Source organism: Dendrobates tinctorius, unplaced genomic scaffold (genome assembly GCF_039654945.1).
Source record: "Dendrobates tinctorius isolate UK_male_01 unplaced genomic scaffold, ASM3965494v1 ptg000014l, whole genome shotgun sequence".
Taxonomy (NCBI): Eukaryota; Metazoa; Chordata; class Amphibia; order Anura; family Dendrobatidae; genus Dendrobates; species Dendrobates tinctorius.
In genome coordinates, this window is record NW_027361682.1 from 20,355,282 (window position 1) to 20,380,551 (window position 25,270).

A 25,270-nucleotide genomic window follows, 5' to 3' on the forward strand; every position below is an offset into this window, starting at 1 on the left:
CTAGGGCACAACATCAGGAGTTTAGAAGGTGTAATAAGTTGTGTTTTTTCTGTGGAGACGCCTCTCATACTATTTCTGTCTGCCCTAAACGAGAAAAGCGTTTTGCTCACGCATTTGCGGTGGGCAGTGTACAGCCTAAGTTCCTTTTGGTAATTACCTTGATCTGCTCCTTGTCTACATTTTCCGCTAAGGCTTTTGTTGATTCAGGAGCAGCTTTGAATCTGATGGATTTTGACTTTGCCAAATGTTGTGGTTTTCCCATGATACCCTTGCGACCTCCTATCCCTTTGAGGGGTATTGATGCTACTCCTTTGGTGGAGAATAAACCCCAGTTTTGGACCTAGGTGATAATGCGGGTCGCCCCGGACCACCAAGAGAATTGTAAATTTTTGGTGTTGCACAATTTGCATGATACTATTGTTCTGAGTTTTCCTTGGTTGCAAACTCATAATCCTGTTTTGGACTGGAAATCTGTGTCTGTGGTGAGTTGGGGTTGTCAATGTGTTCTTAGTGACACTCCTGTTTTCTCCACCTCTCCCCAGTCTCATGATGTTCCTGACTAGTTGGCTGATTTTTCTGATGTATTTAGTGAGAGTAAGTCTGCGTCTTTGCCTCCTCATAGGAGTTATGACTGTGCAATTGAGGTAATGCCCGGGTGTAAATTTCCCAAGGGTCGGCTTTTCAACTTACCGGTACCTGAACATGATGCTATGCGATCTTATATCAAGGAGTCATTGGAGATGGGTCATATTAGACCATCCTCTTCACCTTCAGGTGCTGGGTTTTTTTCTGTGGCCAAGAAAGATGGCTCATTAAGGCCATGTATCGACTATCGTTCCCTTAACAAAATCACTGCTAAATATCAGTACCCGTTATCCCTGATTTCTGATTTATTTTCCAGAGTTAAAAGTGCCTGTTGGTTTACCAAACTTGACCTCAGGGGGCGTATAATCTTATTCGCATCAAGCACGGGGAAGAATGGAAGACGGCGTTTAATACCCCGGAGGGACATTTTGAGTACCTGGTGATGCCTTTTGGGCTCACTAATGCCCCTTCTGTCATCCAATCTTTTATGAACGATATTTTCCGGGACTTTGTGGATAAGTTTTTGATCATTTATCTGGATGATATTTTGATCTTTTCCAGTGATTGGGATTCTCATGTGGAACATGACCAGACTGTGTTCCGGATTTTGAGTGAAAATTCTCTGTATGTTAAGGGATCGAAGCGTCTCTTTGGTGTACAGAGGATTTCATTTTTGGGATTCATTTTGTCCCCGTCTATTATTGAAATGGACCCGGCCAAGGTACAGGCCATTTATGATTGGGTTCAGCCCACTTCTTTGAAGGCTCTCCAGAAGTTTTTGGGTTTTGCTAATTTCTACCGTAAATTTATAAGTAATTTTTCTGTTATTGTTAAACCACTGACTGATTTGGACAAAAATGGCGCTGATGTGGTGAATTGGTCTCCAGAGGCAGCCTTGGCATTTCAGGAGCTTAAGTGGAGATTCACTTCTGCTCTGTTTCTACGGCAACCTGATGTCTCACTCCCATTTCAGGTGGAGGTAGATGGTTCTGAGATTGGTGCAGAAGCCGTTTTGTCCCAAAGAGATCCGGTGACTTCTAAGATGAATCCCTGTGCCTTCTTTTCTCGAAAATTTTCCCCATCTAAACGTAACTATGACATGGGGAATCAGGAATTATTGGCCATCAAATCGGCATAGGAAGAGTGGAGACATTGGTTGGAGGGAGCTAGACATCAAGTTGTGGTCCTCACCGACCACAAGAATTTGATTTATTTTGAATCAGCTAAACGCTTGAATCCTAGACAGGCAAGGTGGGCCTTGTTTTTCACACGTTTTCATTTTGTGGTCTCTTTTCTTCCGGGCACTAAGAATGTTAAGGCGGACGCCCTTTCTAGAAGTTTCTTTGCGAATTCTCTTGATGTGACTGAGCCTACTACCATTCTAAATGAGGGTGTAGTTCTTTCTGCCATCTCACCAGATTTGAAACGTGTCCTGGAGGAATTTCAGGAGGACAAACCTGAACGTTGCCCTATGGGAAAATTGTATGTCCCTGACCAGTGGAGGAAAAGAGTAATGTCTGAAATTCATTGCTCCACGTTGGCTGGTCATCCAGGTATTTTTGGTACCCGAGATTTGGTGAGTCGGTCTTTTTGGTGGCCTGCCTTATCTTGTGATGTCAGGAATTTTGTTCAGTCCTGTGGGACTTGTTCTCGGTCCAAGCCCTGTTCTCGTTCTAGTGGTTTGTTGATGCCCCTGCCGGTGCCCAGAAGGCCATGGACCCATATCTCAATGGATTTTATTTCTGATCTACCTGTCTCTGAGAATGACTTTTATCTGGGTGATCTGCGATAGATTTTCTAAGATGGTCCATCTTGTACCACTCCCAAAGTTGCCATCTTCTTCTGAGTTGGTGCCCTTGTTTTTAAAACAGGTGGTTCGTTTGCACGGGATTGCTGAGAACATTGTGTCGGACAGAGGAGTCCAGTTTGTTTCCAGATTTTGGGGAGCTTTTTGTTCCAAACTGGGAACTCAGTTATCCTTCTCCTCTGCATTTCATCCTCAGACCAATGGGCAGACTGAGAGGATTCCAAAGTCTGGTTTGTTCTATTTGAGATGATTCATATCTGCTGATTAGGATGACTGGGTCTCATTTTTGCCCTTGGCTGAATTCGCGCTAAACAATAGGGCTATTTCTGCCACTTTGATGTCCTCCTTTTTCTGTAACTTTGGGTTTCATCCTCGATTTTCTTCAAGGCAGGTGAATATCATTGATGATATTTTACTTTTGTGGCATGGGACGGTGCAGCAGCTCGAGGAATTCATGAAAGTCCTTAATGAAAACTCATACAACATTCATCTTACTTACAATTTTGATTTCAAAAAGATTAATTTTTTGGATGTTGCTCTGGAGGTCGTCAATACTGGCCGCATCCAGACTGACGTTTATAGAAAACCAACATAAGTTAATGCATTAATTCATGCCACATCAGCTCATAATCCAGTCTCCATTAGGGCTGTCCGGTCAGCCAGTTCCTTAGGATGAGGCGAATCTTTGCATCTGATGACAACTTTGAGGCACAAGCGTCTGACCTAAAAACACGATTTCAAGCTCGTGGTTATAGTTGCAGGTGTATTAAAAATGGCTATGATAGAGCCAGAAAGACCCCATGCAGCAGTCTTCTGAACTCCAAGAAGACCCATTCACGAGTTGGTACTGATGGACCTATTAAGTTAATCTCCACCTATAATCAATAATGAGAGAATATAAGGCAGATTCTCCTCCCTGGGAACCTTTTTGGGGAACTTTCCTTCCATGACCGCTAGGAGGTTTAGAAAATTAAATGACATGCTAGTCAGGAGTTATTATACTCTGACCACTACAAATTCATTTGGCTCCAGGAGCCCCACATTGGGCTCTATCCTTTGCGGCCACTGTCTTGCCTGCACAAATGTCCTGCACTGCACGACCTTTCACTCATTGGAAGGTACAAAGCAATTTCATATTAGACACCATATATCATGTAGTAGTACCAATGTGATCTATTTTGCAACGTGTGGTTCCCCTAAAATTTATATCGGTTTTACGTCGAGGGGACTAAGAGTACGGGTTTGTGAACATGTGCGGGACATTTGTATGGCCAAGAGTGGCTGATCCCTCCCTTTTAACCCCTTCCTGCCATCCGACGTACTATCCTGTCCATGGGACCTGGGCCCCTATGCCCATGGACGGGATAGTACGTCTACTGCGATCAGCGGCGCCCACGTGGTGAGTGCCGCTGATCGCGGCCGGGTGTCAGCTGATTATCACAGCTGACACCTGGCACAATGTGTCAGGGGCGGTCACGGACCACCCCCGACACGTTAAACCCTTGCACACCGCGATCAAACATGATCGCGGTGTACCGGGAGTTAAAGGGAAGCATCGGCAGGGAGGAGTCTCCCTCCGTGCTTCCCTGAGCCCCCACGGCAGTGCAATGTGCAGCGCTGATGCGGGGGGCTCCTTTCCTGCAGGCCCCCGAATCCAAGATGGCGACGGGGGCCTTCGGGGGCCTGCAGGAAGCTAGCTTCCTCAGTGCCTGCAAAGCGCAGGCATGAGGAAGCCTTCTGCACTGCCTGTGACAGATCGCTGATCTGTCACAGTGATCTGTGATGTGACAGATCAGCGATCTGTAACAGGACAGTGATGTCCCACCTGGGACTATTTAATAAAGTTAAAAAAAAAAGTGTTAAAATAACTTTAAAAAAATCGCCAAATTAGAAAAAAAAAAAAATATTCCCCCAATAAATCCATTTTTTGGAAATAAAAAAAAAAACAATAAAAGTACACATATTAGGTATCGCCGCGTCCGTAACGACCCGCCCTATAAAACTGTCCCATTAGTTAACCCCTTTAGCGAACCCCTTAAAAAATAAAAATAAAAAACGAAGCAAAAAAATAATGATTTATTATCATACCGCCAAACAAAAAGTGTAATAACGCGCGATCAAAAAGACGCATATAAATATCCATGGTACCGCTGAAAACGACATCTTGTCCTGCAAAAAACGAGCCGCCACACAGCATCATCAGCGAAAAAATAAAAAAGTTATAGCTCGCAGAATAAAGCGATGCAAAAATAATTATTATTTATATAAAATAGTTTTCATTGCATAAAACCGACAAAACATAAAAAAACGACATAAATGAGGTATCGCTGTAACCGTACTGACCCGAAGAATAAAACCGCTTTATCAATTTTACCGCACGCGGAACGGTGTAAACGCACCCCCCCAAAAGAAATTCATGAAACGCTGGTTTTTGTTCATTCTGCGTTCCAAAAATCGGAATAAAAAGCGATCAAAAAATGTCACGTGCCCGAAAATGGTACCAATAAAAACGTCAACTCGTCCCGCAAAAAATAAGACCTCACATGACTCGGTGTGCCAAAATACGGAAAAATTATAGCTCTCAATATGTGGTGATGCAAAAACTATTTTTACAATAAAAAGCGTCTTTTAGCGTGCGACAGCTGCCAAACATAAAAACCGCCATAAATAGTAAATCAAACCCCCCGTTATCACCCCCTTAGTTAGGGAAAAATAATAAAATAAAAAAAATGTATTTATTTCCATTTTTACATTAGGGTTAGGGCTAGGGTTAGGGCTAGGGTAGGGTTAGGGCTAGGGTTAGGGCTAGGGTTAGGGCTGAGATTAGGGTTAGGGGTGTGTTGGGGGTCGGGTTGGAGTTAGAATTGGGGGTTTCCACTGTTTGGGCACATCAGGGGCTCTCCAAATGCAGCATGGCGTCTGATCTCAATTCCAGCCAATTCTGAGTTGAAAAAGTCAAATGGTGCTCCTTCCCTTCCAAGCTCTGCCATGCGCCCAAACAGTGTTTTACCCCCACATGTAGGGTATCAGCCTACTCAGGACAAATTGCAAAACAATTTTTGGGGTCCAATTTCTCCTGTTACCCTTAGGAAAATAAAAAATTGGGGGCAAAAATATCATTTTTGTGGCAAAAAATTATTTTTTTATTTTCACGTCCGAGTGTTATAAACTTCTGTGAAGCACTTGGGGGTTCAAAGTGCTCACCACACATCTAGATAAGTTCCGTGGGGGGTCTAGTGTCCAAAATGGGGTCACTTGTGGGGAGTTTCAATAGTTTAGGTACATCAGGGGCTCTCCAAACGCACATGACACCCGCAGACCATTCCATCAAAGTCTGCATTCCAAAACGTCACTGCTTCCCTACCGAGCCCCGACGTGTGTCCATACAGTAGTTTTCTCCCACATATGGGGTGTCAGCGTACTCAGGACAAATTGGACAACCACTTTTGGGGTCCAATTTCTCCTGTCACCCTTCGGAAAATGAAAAAATTGGGGACTAATTGATCATGTTTGTGGAAAAAATACGATTTTTTTATTTTCATGCCCGGGCATTCTAAACGTCTGTGAAGCCCTTGGGGGTTCAAAGTGCTCACCACACATCTAGATAAGTTCCTTAGGGGGTCTCGTTTCCAAAATGGGGTCATTTGTGGGGGTTTCCACTGTTTAGGTACATTAGGGGCTCTCCAAAGGCAACATGACACCCGCAGACCATTCCATCAAAGTCTGCATTCCAAAACGTCACTACTTCCCTTCCGAGCCCTGACGTGTGTCCATACAGTAGTTTTCTCCCACATATGGGGTGTCAGCGTACTCAGGACAAATTGGACAACAACTTTTGGGGTTCAATTTCTCCTGTTACCCTTGGGAAAAAAATAAATTGGGGACTAATTGATCATGTTTGTGGAAAAAATACGATTTTTTTATTTTCATGCCCTGGCATTATAAACTTCTGTGAAGCCCTTGGGGGTTCAAAGTGCTCACCTCACATCTAGATAAGTTCCTTAGGGGGTCTAGTTTTCAAAATGGGGTCATTTGTGGGGGGTTTCCACTGTTTAGGTACATTAGGGGCTCTCCAAAGGCAACATGACACCCGCAGACCATTCCATCAAAGTCTGCATTCCAAAACGTCACTACTTCCCTTCCGAGCCCCGACGTGTGCCCATACAGTAGTTTTCTCCCACATATGGAGTATCAGCATACTCAGGACAAATTGGACAACAACTTTTGGGGTCCAATTTCTCCTGGTACCCTTGGGAAAATAAAAAAATGGTGACTAAAAGGTCATGTTTGTGGAAAAAATACGAATTTTTTATTTTCACGCCCGGGCGTTATAAACTTCTGTGAAGCACTGGGGGGTTCAGAGTGCTCACCACACATCTAGATAAGTTCCTTGGGGGGTCTAGTTTACAAAATGGTGTCATTTGTGGGGGGTTTCCACTGTTTAGGTACATTAGGGGCTCTCCAAAGGCAACATGACAACTGCAGACCATTCCATCAAAGTCTGCATTCCAAAACGTCACTACTTCCCTTCCGAGCCCCGACGTGTGCCCATACAGTAGTTTTCTCCCACATATGGGGTATCAGCATACTCAGGACAAATTGGACAACAACTTTTGGGGTCCAATTTCTCCTGGTACCCTTGGGAAAATAAAAAATGGTGACTAAAAGATCATGTTTGTGGAAAAAATACGAATTTTTTATTTTCACGCCCGGGCTTTATAAACTTCTGTGAAGCACTGGGGGGTTCAAAGTGCTCACCACACATCTAGATAAGTTCCTTGGGGGGTCTAGTTTACAAAATGGTGTCATTTGTGGGGGGTTTCACTGTTTAGGTACATCAGGGGTTTTCCAATCGCGACATGGTGTCCGATCTCAATTCCAGCCAAAAACGTCAAATGGCGCTGCTTCCCTTCCGAGCTCTGCCATGCGCCCAAATAGTGGTTTACCCCCACATGTGGGGTATCAGCGTACTCAGGACAAATTGCACAATAACTTTTAGGGTCCTGTTACCCTTGGAAAAATAAGAATTGAGGGTGAAAAGATCATTTTTGTGGAAAAAATATGATTTTTTAATTGTATGGCTTTATGTTATAAACATCTGTGAAGCCCATGGGGGTTCAAAGTTCTCACCACACATCTAGATAAGTTCCTTAGGGGGTCTAGTTTCCAAAATGGTGTCATTTGTGGGGGGTTTCCACTGTTTTGGTACATCAGGGGCTTTCCAAACGCGACATGGCATCCGATCTCAATTCCAGCCAAAAAAGTCAAATGACGCTGCTTCCCTTCCGAGCTCTGCCATGCGCCCAAATAGTGGTTTACCCCCACATGTGGGGTATCAGCGTACTCAGGACAAATTGCACAATAACTTTTAGGGTCCTTTTACCCTTGGGAAAATAAAAATTGGGGTGAAGATCATTTTTGTGGAAAAAATATGATTTTTTAATTGTACCGCTGTACGTTATAAACTTCTGTAAAGCCCTTGTGGGTTCAAAGTTCTCACCACATATCTAGATAAGTTCCTTGGGGGGTCTAGTTTCCAAAATGGGGTCACTTGTAGGGGGTTTCCACTGATTAGGTACATCAGGAACTCTCCAAACGTGACATGGCATCCAATCTGAATTCCAGCCAATTTTGCATTGAAAAAGTCAAACGGCGCTCCTTCCATTCTGAGCTCTACCATGCGCCGAAACAGTCGTTCCCCCCCACATATCAGGTATCAGCGTACTCAGGACAAATTGCAGAATAACTTTTGCAGTCCAATTTCTCCTGTTACCCTTGGTAAAACAAAAAAAAATTGAACCTGAAGTATTTTTTTTATGAAAAAAAGTTAGATGTTCATTTTTTTTTAAATATTCAAAAAAATTCCTGTGACGCACGTAAAGGGTTAATAAACTTCTTGAATGTGGTTTTGAGCACCTTAAGGGGTGCAGTTTTTAGAATGGTGTCACTTTTGGGTATTTTCTATCATATAGACCCCTCAAAGTGGCTTCAAATGTGATGTGGTCCTAAAAATAAAATGGTGTTGTAAAAATGAGAAATCGCTGGTCAACTTTTAACCCTTATAACTTCCTAACAAAAAAAAATTTTGGTTCCAAAATTGTGCTAATGTAAAGTAAACATGTGGGAAATGTTAGTTATCAAGTTTTTTGTGTGCCGTATCTCTGTGATTTAAGGGCATAAAAATTCAAAGTTGGAAAATTGCGAAATTTTCAAAATTTTTGCCAAATTTCCGTTTTTCTCACAAATAAACGCAAGTTATTTGAATGAAATTTTACCACTAACATGAAGTACAATATGTCACGAGAAAACAATGTCAGAATCACCGGGATCCATGGAAGCGTTCCAGAGTTATGACCTCATAAAGGTACAGTGGTCAGAATTGTAAAAATTGGCCCGGTCATGAACGTGCAAACCACCCTTGGAGGTGAAGGGGTTAAAGCCCATTCCGCATTACTTCAGAAAATGCCACAATTGTGAAGCTAAGACCCTGATGATTTGGGGTATTGATTTGATACATATGGGTATAAGGGGAGGTGATAATAGAAAAACTCTGGCTCTTATAGAAGCAAAATGGATAGTGACTTTGGACACCTTGACCCCCAAAGGTCTAAACGAATCATTGAGCTTTTCATTATTCTTATACTACTTGTCATACTTTGCTGTTCCACAACACCCTGTTTTGTCCGGGTGTTCCTTTTTTTTAAATTGTTTATATTGTTTTAGTCACTTTTACTTTATTGTGTTTTTATTCATATAGTGCAACACCATGACCTTTTATGCTTTTAAAGACCTTCATTGTATATGGATCACTGGCCTCATCGTCATCATATCTCCGATCATGAATCTATATTATCATTTTTATATTGTTGCCATGATTGCTCTATTTACTGTATAATGTGTGTTATGGTACTGTACCTTTAAAAAAAAAAAAATTCTTGTACAACTACTTGGCTCGGGTCTGGCGCCTGTGCGTGTGCATGTTGTTGTCCCCAGTGTCCGGCGTGTCATCGGGCATCCTTCACGGCCTTCTGTGTGTGCAATGTGCACGCACCGACTAATCTGCGGTAATTGGTCCAATACTGACCATGTGACACGCCACATGGGGCTTAAAAGGTCCTGTTAGCACTATTGCAGACAACCTCTTTTTGCTAAAGCGGTGAATCAGACACGCGAAACGTGCGTCGGGGCTTCAACCACCTGGCCCAGGGTCCTTTCTTTCCTGCAGCTGGTAAGCGCTAACCCTGGATTGTGGTTGCTTTGATTTTTTTACACTTTCTTACGGTGTTACTCGTCCTGGGTGTCCAATATTTGTTTGCCAAGCATTTTTTGTACTGGCATTTTTTAATATTTTGGGATCTGTGCAGTACCGTAGCTACCGGAGGGGCAGAGGGGGTGGTCAACCAGGACCCCGCACTCTGAGGAAGCCCACCAGGAGCTATGCTACTGTAACTGTATCGGCATGCACAGTGCGCCGATACAGTTACATTCTGCGGCAGTGCAGGAGAATCGATCGCCCTGCTCTGCCACCTGGCCGCTATGGGGCCCCTGAGCAGGTGCTGGGGGCCCGGTGCCAGCAGTGGGCCCCCGTCTGTAATTGTAGGAACAACTGTATCGGCATCTAGCCGATACAGCTGACCGCATTGATGAGAGGAGCGCTACGCTCCCTCTCCCATCATCCCTCTCTCAGCGTCTGACGCAGACACTGACAGCGGGAGCGATTGCGTCACTACCCGGCGCCCGCTGTCAGGAAATGAGCAGGTTGAAGTAAAGTGATTTTAATATTCCGAAGAAAAACGTGACAAATGGTGGATTCCATGTCCCTTAGATGATACGCTATTATGCACCAACTTCACAAACCATTTATGATAGTGAGGTTTAAGCCAAGTTTGATACATATTAACCCCAGGTTAACATAACAGTAAAATTACGGGCTTGACTTCTCTGATTTTACCAGACATATAAGAATAAATAAGCAGTCGGTACAATGATGAAGGTCGCAGTTGTTTGACCGAAACGTCTACATCAATTGTACTGAGTTAAGTTGAATTGTACCATTTTTCTTCGGAACATAAAATCACTTTACTTCATCCCAAGTTTTATCTACTGAGTATAACACAGGAACCAGGAGGAAGAGAGGTATTTATTTTTGTAATGGGGGTGCATTATAATAATATACCGTAATACATTTTATTTCTATAGCGCCGACATATTCCACAGCACTTTACATTTCAGAGGGGATTTGTACAGACAATAGACATTACAGCATAACAATAATCACATAGATTATTACAAATACCAAGAGGAATGAGGGCCCTGCTCGCAAGTTTACAGTCTATGAGGAAAGAGGTAGACACGAAAGGTGGGTGGTAACAGTTGCCCTGATTGTATGGACCAGCCATAATGTTAAGTGTGTAACAGTACAGACAGTGGGCTAATGGATGCATAAAGCATGTGGGAACATGATGTGGGGAACCTGGTTCTGGTAAAACTTTTGGCTGTGCCACACAGGGATAGATTAGGTTAATGTTTTCAGGGCACGCTTAAAATTGTGGGGATTGGGGACTAATCGTTTTGACCTGGGAAGTGCATTCCAAAGAATTGGCGCAGCACGTGTATAGTCTTGGAGACGGGAGTGGGAGGTTCTGATTATTGAGGATGCTAACCTCAGGTCATCAGCAGAACGGAGGGCGCGGGTAGGGTGGTATACTGAAACAAGGGAGGAGATGTAGGGTGGTGCTGAGCCATGGAGGGCTTTGTGGGTGAGGGTAATAAGTTTATACTGAATTCTGGAGTGGATGGGTAGCCAGTGTAATGACTGGCACAAGGTAGAGGCATCGGTGTAATGATTGATGAGGAATATGATCCTGGTTGCAGCATTCAAGACAAATTGGAGAGGGGAGAGTTTGGTAAGAGGGAGACCGATTAGAAGAGAGTTACAATAGTTGAGACGAGAATGAATAAGAGAAACAGTAAGAGTTTTTGCAGTCAAAAGTAAGAAAAGGTCGAATTCTAGAAATGTTTTTGAGGTGCAGATGACAAGAGCGAGCCAGTGATCGAATGTGGGGGGCAAAGGAAAGCTCGGAGTCAAGTATGACCCCAAGACAGCGGGCATGTTGCTGGGGAGTAATAGTAGAACCACACACAGAAATGGCAATGTCGGGTATAGGTACATTAGTAGAGGGAGGAAACACAAGGAGTTCAGTCTTTGACAGGTTGTTTCAGATATAGTGAGGACATGATGTTGGACACAGCGTTTAGACAATTGCCGGTGTTTTCTAGAAAGGCTGGCATGATGTCAGGAGAAGAAGCGTATAATTGGGTGTCATCAGCATAGAGATGGTGCTGGAAACCAAATCTACTGATTGTTTGACCAATAGGGGCAGTGTACAAAGAGAAGAGGAGGGGGCCTAGAACCGATCATTGAGGAACCCCAACAGTAAGGGGAAGGTGAGAGGAGGAACCGGCAAAAGATACAGTAAAGGAGCGGTCAGAGAGATAGGAGAACCAGGAGAGAACGGTGTCCTTGAGGCCAATGGAACGGAGCATAGTGAGGAGGAGCTGATGATCCACAGTGTCGAATGTTGCAGAATAAAGATCCAAGAGAATTAGCATGGAGTAATGACCATTTGATTTAGCTGTTAGTAGATCATTAGAGACTTTAGTGAGGGCAGTTTCTGGAGAGTGTAAAGAGCGGAAACCGGATAATACAGAGGCTGCCAATGGGGGTGCATTAAAATATAGAGGCTGCATAAGGGGTTTATCATAATATAGAGGCTGCCTAAGGGGAGTGCATTATACTATAGACTGACTATGGGGAGTGCATTACACTATATTGAGGACTATCTGGTGTATTATGCTATACGGAGGCTATCTAGGGGGTCGTCATACAGTGTGGAGATTATAGTGACGGGGCCAACATACAGTGTTGGATCCATTAAATAGTTTGGTGGATATTAAGGTCCAATTTTTTTTTTATTTTACCAAGGGTAACAGGAGAAATTGGACTGCAAAAGTTATTGTGAAATTTGTCCTGAGTACGCTGATACCTGATATGTGGGGGGAACCACTGTTTTGGCGCATGGCAGATCTCGGAAGGGAACGAGCGCCGTTTGACTTTTTCATCACAAAATTGGCTGGAATTGAGATCGGGCACCATGTCACCCCCGGGGGCGCCGCTGATCGCTATGATGTACTATCCCATCCCCGGTCATACGGGCCCGGGTACCGTGGACGGGATAGTACGTCAGATGGCAGAAAGGGGTTAAATGTAATGTGGGCACTTATTATTATAGGTGAACTCAGGTTACTGTGATTGTCAAAGAGGCACACACAGAGCATTATTACTTTTTAGGGGACAAAATGTGGGCACTGTTTTCTGGGGCATTAGCACCTGGCATTACTATATTCTAGAGGGTTGCTTTAGAATTTAGAGGGCACAGAGAACCACACAGCAGGTGCAGTAATAGGGACACATACGGCAGCAGCGGCTCAGTATTGGGGTATAAGTAGAATAGGGAGATTGTGCAGGTTGGGAATAGTCCCAATGGTGACAGTGCTGAAAATATGATAAGTGAAATAAAAAAACGCTACATTTTTAAATTTGGTTCTCAGTAGGAGATCCCAAGGATGGCACTGAAGTAGTAAGGGGCAGTGGCGGATTATAATGAGGTCAATCTGGGCAGTAGCCCAGGGCCCAGTGGTGTGGGGGGGCCCACCAGCCCAGGGTAAATTGCCCCATTATAATCCACCACTGGCAAATGCTCAGCTAAAACTATCGTTTAGTGACTACACCAACCAATCAGAGCACAGCTTTCATTTTCAAAAGAACAGTGAGAAATGAAAGTGGTGCTGTGATTGGAGAAAACGACAGGTTTCTTTTCACGTGCTGCTCCTATCCAGCAGGTGTCTCTGTGGTTTCTCCAGCCCGCCCCTCACACATAGAAGGACTGTACACAGCTGGAGGCAGAAGATCTCCTGGCCGGCAGTTCGGGCTGTAGTCGCTGCTGTTGCTGCGGGGATGGAAGAAAACGGCTACTGTAACGTTTTTTGTCTCCAGCGAAAAAGCCGGACACGCCGGATCCGGCGCGTCCGGCTTTTGCACACAATGAAAGTCTATGAGCGCCGCAATGCGCCGGATCCGGCGAAAGCCAGATCCGGTGGCCGAATCCGGTTTTTTAGGTCTGAGCATGCTCAGTAGCTCTTCCCACATCACACATATATAAAAGCATGACAGTGGGACCCTCAGCCACACCCAACATGCCACCAAAGACAGCAACCAGGCGCAGGAGAAGGCAGGAGACCACTGCAGCACCATCAGCACCACCACCACCCCAAATGGAGCAGCAAAGCGACCAAGCTGAACAACGGGAGGGGAGTCCAGCAGTAGATGAGAGACGGTAATTATCAAATCCCCCATTCCTCAAAACTAGGGCCATGGAATATCAAGATATTCATTGGCCCTTTGCTTCTCTTTATTCAACAGCCGCCCAAGAGATGCAGCAGCAGCACTGGCAGCAGCAACAGCAGCAGCACTACCCACAGCCATGGAGTCTGGCCAGCAACATGACAGCACATCTTCTTCTGGGAGCCCTCCCTCGCATCGTCAGCGTTTGACGGTAAGTTTTTATTTCCAAAATCCATCATCTCTGTAATATATGTCTATTCATTGCCTTTTATTTCAAAACAGGAATCACAAGCTGAAGAGGAGCTCTCAGAAGAAGAAGGAAGGGGTGGACAGACACCTGGAGTGGGCTCACAATTGGTAAGTTTTTTGCATCAAACGCAGAAACACAACATCACACTACACACAACACATAGAAAACAATGTACCGCAGACCTCACACAGCAAACAAATGCCAACATCCAAACACATAAATTTTTTTCTTTTCTTCTCTAGTCTTCCCAATCTGGTGCTCGGCCAAGAGGTCCTCGCAGTGCCTCCCAGGGTCGTCGGCGACAGCAACGCGGCGGTCACCAGCGTGTAAGTATAATATTTAAGTTTTAAATTTTGGTACACTTTTTATTTCATGTCTTAAAGTGTGGTGACTAATTTTGCCATTTTTCTCTTTTACTTTAACAGCCTTCACAGCGTGCTCCCGACTCAAACGGTGAGGATGGAGGAATTGATGTGGACCACCTCATCGATCTCGTCAGAGAAAGGGAGCCGCTATGGAATATGGCTGACCGCCGCCATGCTGACCTGATTGTTACCCGACGACTCTGGGAGGAAATCTGTTCGCTCCTTGTGGGCCGCTGGGAGGACCTCGATGCTCGGGCCCAGATTAAAGAGCGTAAGTATATACAGTACCGGTTGCTTGATGTAAACCAATGTTTCCCGAACTCCAGTCCTCGTGGTCCCCACGGATCATGTGTTCAGGATTTCTATTTACTATGGAAATCCTGAAAACATGACCCCTGGGGACCATGAGTACTGGAGTTTGGGAAACACTGATGTTGTATACTAACCACTTTGTCCTTTCTCGTTTCAGGGGACAGAATTGTGAAGTGGTGGCGGTCTGTGAGGGATCGTTTCAAGAAGGAGTTCAATAAAGAGATGTGGGCCCCGAGTGGATCTGGAGGACGCAGGAGCAAGTACAAGTACGCACGAGCCCTGTCGTTCCTCCGGGATAAATGCGTCCAGAGCTAGAGGATTCCCCCTGGGGTCTAGGGAGCAGAACGTTTCCACTTTTTTGTTTCTGAAGTCGGCAAACAGATTTATGTCCGGGGCCCCCCACCTTTTTACAATCTGCCGAAAAACGGACCGCTTTAGGACGCATTACCCATGCCGTAATTGGGTGCGGCTCAGGAAGTCTGCCCTTTGATTCTCTGTGCCTCGGATGTGTAGTGCTGACAGGGATAGCAGGTTTGTCTCTGCTAGTTTGAGGGCTCTGGAGGATGTGTCCAATAGGGCCCGGGACCTGGTTCCCCCCTGATGATTTATATAGGCCACCGTGACTTGATTGTCCGAAAATATGCGGACATGATGTTTCTGGAGCAGGGGTAGGAAGTGTGTTAACGGGTAGCCCACTGCTAAGAGCCCTTTCTGGTTTAAGGAGGCTTCTAGTTCTTGACCTCCCCACGCACCCTGAGCCACCTCGTTGTTCATGTGTGCTCTCCATCCCGTGGGACTGGCGTCCGTGGTAACTATGTGTGTTATTTTTGTTACCCAGGGGATCCCTTTGGAAAGATTGTCTTGGTTTCCCCACCAAGCTAGGGAATGAATAGTCTTTGAATGTAGGGTAATACGACCCTCTAGGTGTCCCCCTACAGCTGACTGGTTGGCTAATACGTCCCACTGGAGCTCTCTTGTGTGTAACTGAGCCCATTGGACTGCTGGCAGGCAGGCGGATAGAGAACCCAGCAGTGACATAGCTTTCCTTAACGTCATGGAGGGATTTTGGATTGCTCTTTTTATAATTTGAGTGATTTTCTCTTTCTTGCGGTCTGGGAGGCGGCACTCTTGAATGTTTGAGTCCAGTGTTAGATCCAAGAATTCCTGTACTCTGCTGGGCTCCAATCTTGATTTTTTCAGATTTAGGAGCCAGCCTAGGCCTTGTAGAGTGTCCATCACCCTGTCCCTCTGTTCCCGGCATTTTTGGGCCGAGCTGCTTGCTATTAAAAAATCGTCCAGATACGGGACTATTATTATGTCTTGCTCCCTTATATGGGCCATCATTTCCGCTACCCGTGGGGCTACAGATATTCCGAATGGCAAGGCTCTGTACTGGAATTCTTTTACCTTGCCCTTTATTGAGACGGCTAACCTGAGATATTTTCTGGAGTTTTTGTGAATGGGGACGTGATAATAGGCGTCGCTGAGATCTAATACCGTCATGAAGCAGTTCGGGAACAGGATTTTGGTGGTGGATCTGATCGACTCCATTTTGAAGCTTTGATTCCTGACGTATCTGTTAAATTTTTCTAAATGTATTATCGTCCGGAAAGTGCCGTCTGGTTTGGTCACCAGGAAAGGAGGGGAGTAGAACCCTCTGCCCATTTCCTGCAGGGGAACCTCCTGGAGGACTCCTTTTTTTTACCAGGTTTAGGACCTCGTTTTCTAGGGCTTCCTGCTCCTGCGTACTGGATCTTAGCAGAGTTATTACGTACTTTTGAGGTGTGAGAGAGAGAAAGTCTATTTTTAGGCTCTCCTGGATTAGGTTTATTATCCACGGGTTGTTTGAGATTTTCTTCCAGGCTGGAAGGAAAAGGGTTAGCCTCCCCCCCCCCCACCCTGGGCAAACTGTCACTTAGAGGGCTTTTTGTCTTGGGACGAGTTACCAAAGAGGAACCCTCTATCTTTCCTTCTGCCATCCCACTTTTGTTCCCTCGGTGGTCTCCTCTGAAAAAACTTTCTATTCCGAAAGGGCCTCTTAAACGCTGCAGGCCCCAAATTTGGGAACCCTTTCTTCTTGTCCCCTGCTTTCTGTAGGATGTCATCTAATGTCTCCCCAAAAAGGAATTTCCCTTCACAGGGGATTGAACACAATTTCATTTTTGTCTGTAGGTCCCCTGGCCAACTTTTGAGCCATAGTGTTCTTCGGGCTGCATTTGAGAGCGCTGCTGCTTTGGACGATAATCGGACTGAATCGGCCGATGAGTCCGCTAAGAAGGCAGCCGCACCCCTTATTACTGGGATAGAATCTAGGATCTTATCCCTTGGCGTCCCTTCCCTTAGTTGCTTATCAAGTTGGTCCACCCATACCATTAGGGCTCTTGAGGTACATGTCGCCGCTATGGCTGGTCTGAGATTACCTCCTGCTGACTCCCATGCCCCTTTAAGGAAAGTATCTGCCTTTTTATCTAGGGGATCCCTGAGTGTGCCCATGTCCTCGAAGGGGAGAGCTTTGGGGCCTTATCCCAAGACGTGGACGCCTCTTCATCAAAGGGATATTTTCTTTTAAGGGAAGGGACAGTGGTGTTTTTCCTGTCTGGTTTGTCCCATTCTTTTTTGATTAGCCCCTGAACATTTTCATTCAGCGGGAACACTCTCCGCTTTTTCTGGTCATCCCATAGTCCCATGCCCATATACCCATCATACATATCCACGATCCCATAGGCCCGTGCCCATATACTCATCATACATACCCTCCATCCCATAGTAGAGTGTCCATATACCCATCACACATCCTCCATCCCATAGTCCAGTGCCCATATACCCGTCATACATATCCTCCATCCCATAGGCCCGTGCCCATATACCCATCATACATATCCTCCATCCCATAGTCCCGTGCCCATATACCCGTCATACATATCCTCCATCCCATAGTCCAGTGCCCATATACCCATTAGGGAGATAGCGTGCACTCTAGTCAAAATTAACGAGGTGCAGGTGCAACGGACCAGTAGGTCCCAATCTCAAATTAGTATAATTCACCGCACACTCAAACAGATTTTATACAAATGGGTGTTCATTTTATTACATGTGGGAGCCAAACAAGAATATATAGCACACAGTAGAAGCGATATGTCGCTTCTACTGTGTGCTATATGTCGCTTCTACTGTGTGCTATATATTCTTGTTTGGCTCCCACATGTAATAAAATGAACACCCATTTGCATAAAATCTGTTTGAGTGTGCGGTGAATTATACTAATTTCATATACCCATTACACATCCTCCATCCCATAGTCAACCATTATGACATCATAATGAGCGGTGGGGCTTGATACACACACTGTTTCCCCATTATGTAGATAGGGACATTATGACATCATAATGAGGGGCGGGGTTTGACACACACAAACTTTTTCCCCATTATGTAGATGGGGGCAAAATTGTTTGGCGAATTGGAACGCGCGGGGTTAAAATTTCACCTCACAACATAGCATAGGACGCTCTCGGGGTCCAGACATATGACTGTGCCAAATTTTGTGGCTGTAGCTGCGACGGTGCGGATGCCTATCCCGGACATATACACACACACATACACACATACATACACACTTTGAGCTTTATATATTAGATAGATCCTTCTATCTATTGATCTATGTATAGATCTATCTCTATCTATCTAGATATCTCTCATTCCATCTATCCCATATCTATTGATACATAGATATATCTATCTATGCAGTATCTATCTATAGATATATCCATAGATATATCAAAAGATAGATATATCCATAGATCTATCCATAGATATATTAAAAGATAGATATATCCATAGATATGCACAAAGAGAGAAGAGAGGATAGCACTCACTGTTCCAAAAGTAGAAAACTTTATTCAAGGATAAAAATACATCGGCTCGGGAGTAATGCGAGGAGTGCGGACACATTCCGCACTCATCCAGCGTCGGACTGGCCCACCGGAGAACTGGAGGATTCTCCGGTGGACCCTGACATCGTGGGCCCTGGCACCTGCTGGCATACAGTGCCAGCAGTTGCCTAGGGCCCCCGCTGCTCCAGGGGCCCTCAGCCAGTGGTGTGACAGGAGCCCCTGTCCCTGCTGCTAAAGATAAATAAATATTCACTGCTTCCCACGCCCACATGGGCGTGGGAAGCAGTGAATATCATTTCACGGTCTCCACTCCCCCAGGGGCCCCGCCCCCCAGCCCAGTAAGCCGCTATGCAGCTGTAAATCAGGGCTGGCGCCGCCTTCAATTGTAGATGACGCTCTCTCTCCCATCAGTCCCCTCTGCTGACTCACAGCCGGTGCGCGATGACGTCACTTCATCACGCACCCGCTGTGTGTCTGGCAGACGGGGCAGCTCCTGACACTGAAGCCGGAATCAGCGTGGGAGCGAGGAGGAAAGGTGAGTATTGTATTTTGTTATATCTCTCTCTCTATATATATATCTATTTTTCTTTCTCTATCTTTCTATATGTCTCTATATCGATATCTATCTATCTCTATCTATCGCTCTCTCTCTATATCCATCTGTAGCTACCTATCTCTATATCTATTTATCCATTATCATCTATCTATCCATAGATCTATTTATCCCATATCTAACTCTATATATCTCTCTCTCTATATATATTATATATTTATATATATATATAGCATTATACCCTATGAGGGGGGGCAGCATTATATTCTATGACGGGGGCAGCATTATACCCTATGAGGGAGTGCATTATACCCTATGAGGCGGGCAGCATTATACCCTATGAGGGGGGGCAGCATTATACCCTATGAGGGGGCAGCATTATACCCCATGAGGGGTCTATATTCTATGAGATGGCTGCATTTTATTCTATGAGGGGTCTACATTATACTATATGAGGGGGCTGCTTTATATTCTATGAGGGAGGCTTCCCCAACTCCTGCTACATAATTAAGATTTGTTCTACCTTATATTATACCCGGATATTAGCATGTTATATCGCACAATTGGTGGTCTTGTATTTATCTCTATGTAGCTACATAGTGGGCCCCAAGAATTATTTTTTCTGGTGGGCTCAAGGTGTTCCAGTCCGACCCTGCACTCATCACATTACTCCCGAGTTGTATTTTTATCCTTGAATAAAGTTTTCCACTTTTGGAACGGTGAGTGCCATCCTCTCTTCTCTCTTTGTATTCAAAACTAAAGGAACAAAAAAGCGCGATAGGGTCTTATCTGGGTTATTTCTGGAGAAATAGATTAGAATTACTCACTCTTTTTAGGAGAGATTCAGGCATGCGGAATCAGTAATCTGCTTGCTGCACGTCCAAAGGTCAGCTCTGTGACCACTTGAAACACCAGATTTCGGAATAAATTCTTGGACTTTAGTGCGCTGCCAGATAAAGGTCACTAATCCAGTTTAAGAGAAAGTTTAATCCATTTTATTTCCCAACGCGTTTCGAAATGTGTACCATTTCTTCCTCAGGGGATGACATATATGATCAAACAGAGCTGTCACAGATTATATACAGCAAGATTTCAAAAAACGGCGCCAAAGGATCACATGTCATCTGGTGCAAATGTCAGGGTTCCAAGTTCCACAGATAAAATGATGCATTGGTTGATCTAAATTCATTAAAAACATATTATTTTTATTATCTCATAGATAAAAAAGGAAGAGAAGAAAAGAAAAGAAAGAAGAAAATAGAAAACGAAAAATGGAATAAATATAAAACAAGGGAAATATAAAAACGAACTCATGACATCTAGGAATAAAAATAGCATACTGGGTGTCTTGGACCACTATACCAAACCCAGGTCATACCTGACAAGAAAAAAAAAAGGAAGAAAAGGACTTAAAAATGATTAAAAAATGATGATTAAAAATATATATATAAAAGAACTACTTAATTAAAATGTATAATTTGTATGACAATAAAGGAAACTTTCTTTTTTTATTAAAAAAATGTTTGTATGAATCACCATGAATATGGCCAATTATAAAATGTGGCCGAAAAAATCAATCAGTACGATCGATTATAAAGAATTCACACACCATTTTAAAAAGGGGAGGTATTGATTTCATTCAAAATTCATCAGAGTGTTTGATGGGAAATGCACAGAGACACCGACTACGGAGAGCTCAAACAGCGCCCAAATGAAGAGACCAGGATCGCTTCCCCCGATGTCCCGACACAAAGGGAGGAAGGAAAAAGGGGGAGACCGATCATCTATAATACAACAAGACTGACATCTTTTTCTTATACCACTATAATATAAAAATATATAAAAGAGATGTGCACATTAAAAAAGTATAAAGAAAAAATAAATAATTCAGCCACATTACAGGGATAAAAAGTCGCATACAGAAAAGGGGTTAAACATACAGAATACAGCAGAAATCAATAAAAATGACATATGAGTACATAATTGGAAATTGTTAAAAAAGAGAATTATTAAATTTATCCAATTTTAAAGAAAAACCTCTGTAATTTCGTTCAATCCATATGGCTTAAGTGTATTCAACCTGTAAATCCAAAAAACTTCTTTTCTATTTAATTGCCCTATTCTATCGGGAATGTCAACAGGAATATGTTCAATTGGACTGATTTTTAAACCACTCGGATCCTTATTATGTTTAATAGCGAAATGTCTAGAAAGACCATGTTGTAAGAAACCCTTCTTAATGTTATATCTATGTGAGTTAACCCTTGAGTGTAAGGGTTGGGTTGTTCTTCCAACAAACTGATTTTTGCAACTACATTCGATTAAATATATAACAAATTCCGTGGTACAGTTCAAATCATTTTTTATAGGAAAGATTTCATTGGTGGTAGATGATTTTACAGTTTTTTCTCTGTGTGTAATAATATTACAACAGAGACAATTTCTCTTTCCACATTTATAAATCCCTCTTAAAGGGGCATGAATTGGATTCGATGTCGATTCAGTTTTTAGTCGACTAGGGGCAACCAATCCCTTAATAGTTGGTGCCCTTCTAAAAGTTATTCCTGGATTGCTAGGTAAAAATTTCTGTAGAATAGGATCACTTAAAAGTATATACCAATTATTACATAGAATTTTGCGTATTCTTGTATGTTCAGCACAATATTGGGTGATAAAATTTGTCATAATTTTTTTATTATCAGGTTTAACTCTTTTTTGTTCATTAATGAGAGTGTCTTGTGATATATTGATACACCTATTATAGGCACTTTTGATTAAATTATTAGGGTATTTTTTATCCACAAACCTATTTTTTAAAATATCAGCTTCGTCCTTAAAATCCTCAAAGCTAGAACAATTTTTTCTGATCCTCCTAAACTGATTCTCTGGAATATTTCTCAGCCATTTTCCAAAATGTCCACTATTAAAAGTAATATAACTATTAATATCAACATTTTTAAAAAAGGTTTTAGTTAAAATGGTATTGTCCTTAATAAAAACGGTTATATCTAAAAAGTTGATACTATTCTGTTCATATACTGAGGAGAATGATAGACCCCAGTTATTATTATTAATATCATGGATGAAATTGTCAACGTTACTATCAGAGTTATCCCAAATAAAGAAAAGGTCATCAATGAATCTCTTATACATGATTAAATTATTGCACCACTTGGAATTATAAATATAAAAATCTTCAAAAACCCCCATAAAAACATTTGCATAGGTTGGTGCGACCTTTGAACCCATCGCGGTCCCGAGCTTCTGATGGTATAAATGTCCATCAAATGTGAAATAATTGTTCCTCAGAATAAAATCCATACCTTTTAATAAAAACTTTTTTTGATCTTTAGACAACCTATTATCTTTTATTAAAATTTTGTTAAAACAGGCTAAACCCAAGTTGTGTGGTATATTTGAATATAATGAGGATACATCCATAGTAAGTAACAAATAGCTCGATTTCCATTTAATTTGTTGTAAAAATTGAATAAGATGAGTGGAATCTCTAATGTAACTTTTTAAAAACAGAACATTAGTAACCATGATTCTATCAATATAATGGGATAGGTTACTCGTTAGTGAGCCTATACCTGAAATAATCGGTCTCCCTGGGGGATTTATTAAGTTCTTATGAATTTTCGGTAGATGATAGAAGAAAGGGATTCGTGGATTTTGAATAGTAAGGAATTTTAGTTCCTTTTTATTGAAAATGTTCATATTTTTGCCCTCCTGGATTAATATATCATAATTTAGTTTTATTTCTGGAATGATGTCAAATGAGTTTTTACTATAATATTTTTCATCAGATAAAATTCTCCTTGCCTCATTACAATAATCAGATCTATTCTGAATAAGGCCTCTTTCACACATCAGGTTTTCGCCGTCAGGCGCGATCCGGCGCTTTTGACAGAAACCGGATCCGGCGAAATGCAATGCCGGATCCGTTTTCCCCCCCATTGACTTGCATTTGCGCCGGATCGCGCCGGATGGCCATGCGTTTCATCCGGTTTTCGCCGGATCCGGCAATGTGTCGCGATCCGGCGTCTGGAAAAAACGGTGACTGTAACGTTTTTTGTCTCCGTCGAAAAAGCCGGACACGCCGGATCCGGCGCGTCCGGCTTTTTCACACAACGAAAGCCTATGAGCGCCGCAATGCGCCGGATCCGGCGAAAGCCGGATCCGTCGGCCGGATCCGGTTTTTTGGTCTGAGCATGCTCAGTAGCTCTGCCCACAAGACATATATAAAAGCAAGACAGTGGGACCCACAGCCACACCCAACATGCCACCCAAGACAGCAACCAGGCGCAGGAGAAGGCAGGAGACCACTGCAGCACCATCCGCACCACCCCAAATGGAGCAGCAAATAGAACATGCTGAGGAGGGGAGGCCAGCAGCAGATGAGAGACGGTAATTATCAAATCCCCCATTCCTCCAAACTAGGGCTATTGAATATCAAGATATTCATTGGCCCTTTGTTTCTCTTTATTCAACAGCCGCCCAATAGATGCAGCAGCAGCAATGGCAGCAGCTGGAACACCACCCACAGGCATGGAGTGTGGCCACTCATCTTCTGGGAGCCCTCCCTCGCATCGTCAGCGTTTGACGGTAAGTTTTTATTTCCAAAATCCATCTTCTCTGTAATATATGTCTATTCATTGCCTTTTATTTCAAAACAGGAATCACAAGATGAAGAGGAGCTCCCAGAAGAAGAAGGAAGGGGTGGACAGACACTTGGAGTGGGCTCACAATTCGTAAGTTTTTTGCATCAAACGCAGAAACACAACATCACACTACACACAAGACATAGAAAACAATGTTCTGCAGACCACACACAGCAAACAAATGCCTACATCCAAAGACATAACTTTTTTGTTTTCTTCTCTAGTCTTCCCAATCTGGTGCTTGGCCAAGAGGTCCTCGCAGTGCCTCCCAGGGTCGTCGGCGACAGCAACGCGGCGGTCACCAGCGTGTAAGTATAAATATTTTTGCTTTGTTTTTTTGCACTTTTTATTTCATTTCTTTTGTGGAGGCTAATTATGTTATTTTTGTCTTTTTCTTTAACAGCCTTCACAGCGTGCTCCCGACTCTGACGGTGAGGATGGAGGGATTGATGTGGACCGCCTCATCGATCTCATCAGAGAAAGGGAGCCGCTCTGGAATATGGCTGACCGCCGCCACGCTGACCTGATTGTTACCCGACGACTCTGGGAGGAAATCTGTTCTCTCCTTGTGGGCCGCTGGGAGGACCTCGAAGCTCGGGCCCAGATTAAAGAGCGTAAGTATATACAGTACCGGTTGCTTGATGTAAACCAGTGTTTCCCGAACTCCAGTCCTCGTGGTCCCCACGGATCATGTGTTCAGGATTTCTATTTACTATAGAAATCATGAAAACATGACCCCTGGGGACCATGAGGACTGGAGTTTGGGAAACACTGATGTTGTATACTAACCACTCCTTTCTCGTTTCAGGGAACAGAATTGTGAATCGGTGGCGGTCTGTGAGGGATCGTTTCAAGAAGGAGTTCAATAAAGAGATGCAGGCCCCGAGTGGATCTGGAGGACGCAGGAGCAAGTACAAGTACGCAGAAGCCCTGTCGTTCCTCCGGGAAACAATGGTCACCAGAAGGTAAATATTACACACCACATGTGAAAAAAAATGTTATATGTAAATTTTTTTTTCAGCCAGGGCCATACCATGTCAGTATTTTAATTGTTTTTTTTCTCTTTATTCCACAGCACGGTGAGCAGCACTCGGGAGCCGGCACGATTGGACCCTTCTGAGGCGATCCCTGAGGAGACCGGCACCGAGGGACACTTCGACCGCCCCGGTACATCTGCACCTTCCCAGCCTTCCCACACATTCGACCCATCTGTCCCATCCACCAGCACAGGAGCATCGTGGCCGCCTACATTACATGAAGCTGCTGGTGAGGAGATCGCTTTCCCTTTACCCCACCCTTCTGCCCCTGCCACCTCTAGTACACCTGCGGGTACTGGGCGGCAGCGGCAGAGGGGTCAGGAAAAGAGTTATGCGCCAGAGTTCTTGCATCTGAATGCATCTTTCCAGAACTGTCTAAAAGTCTTGTCAGAGCAAATATCCG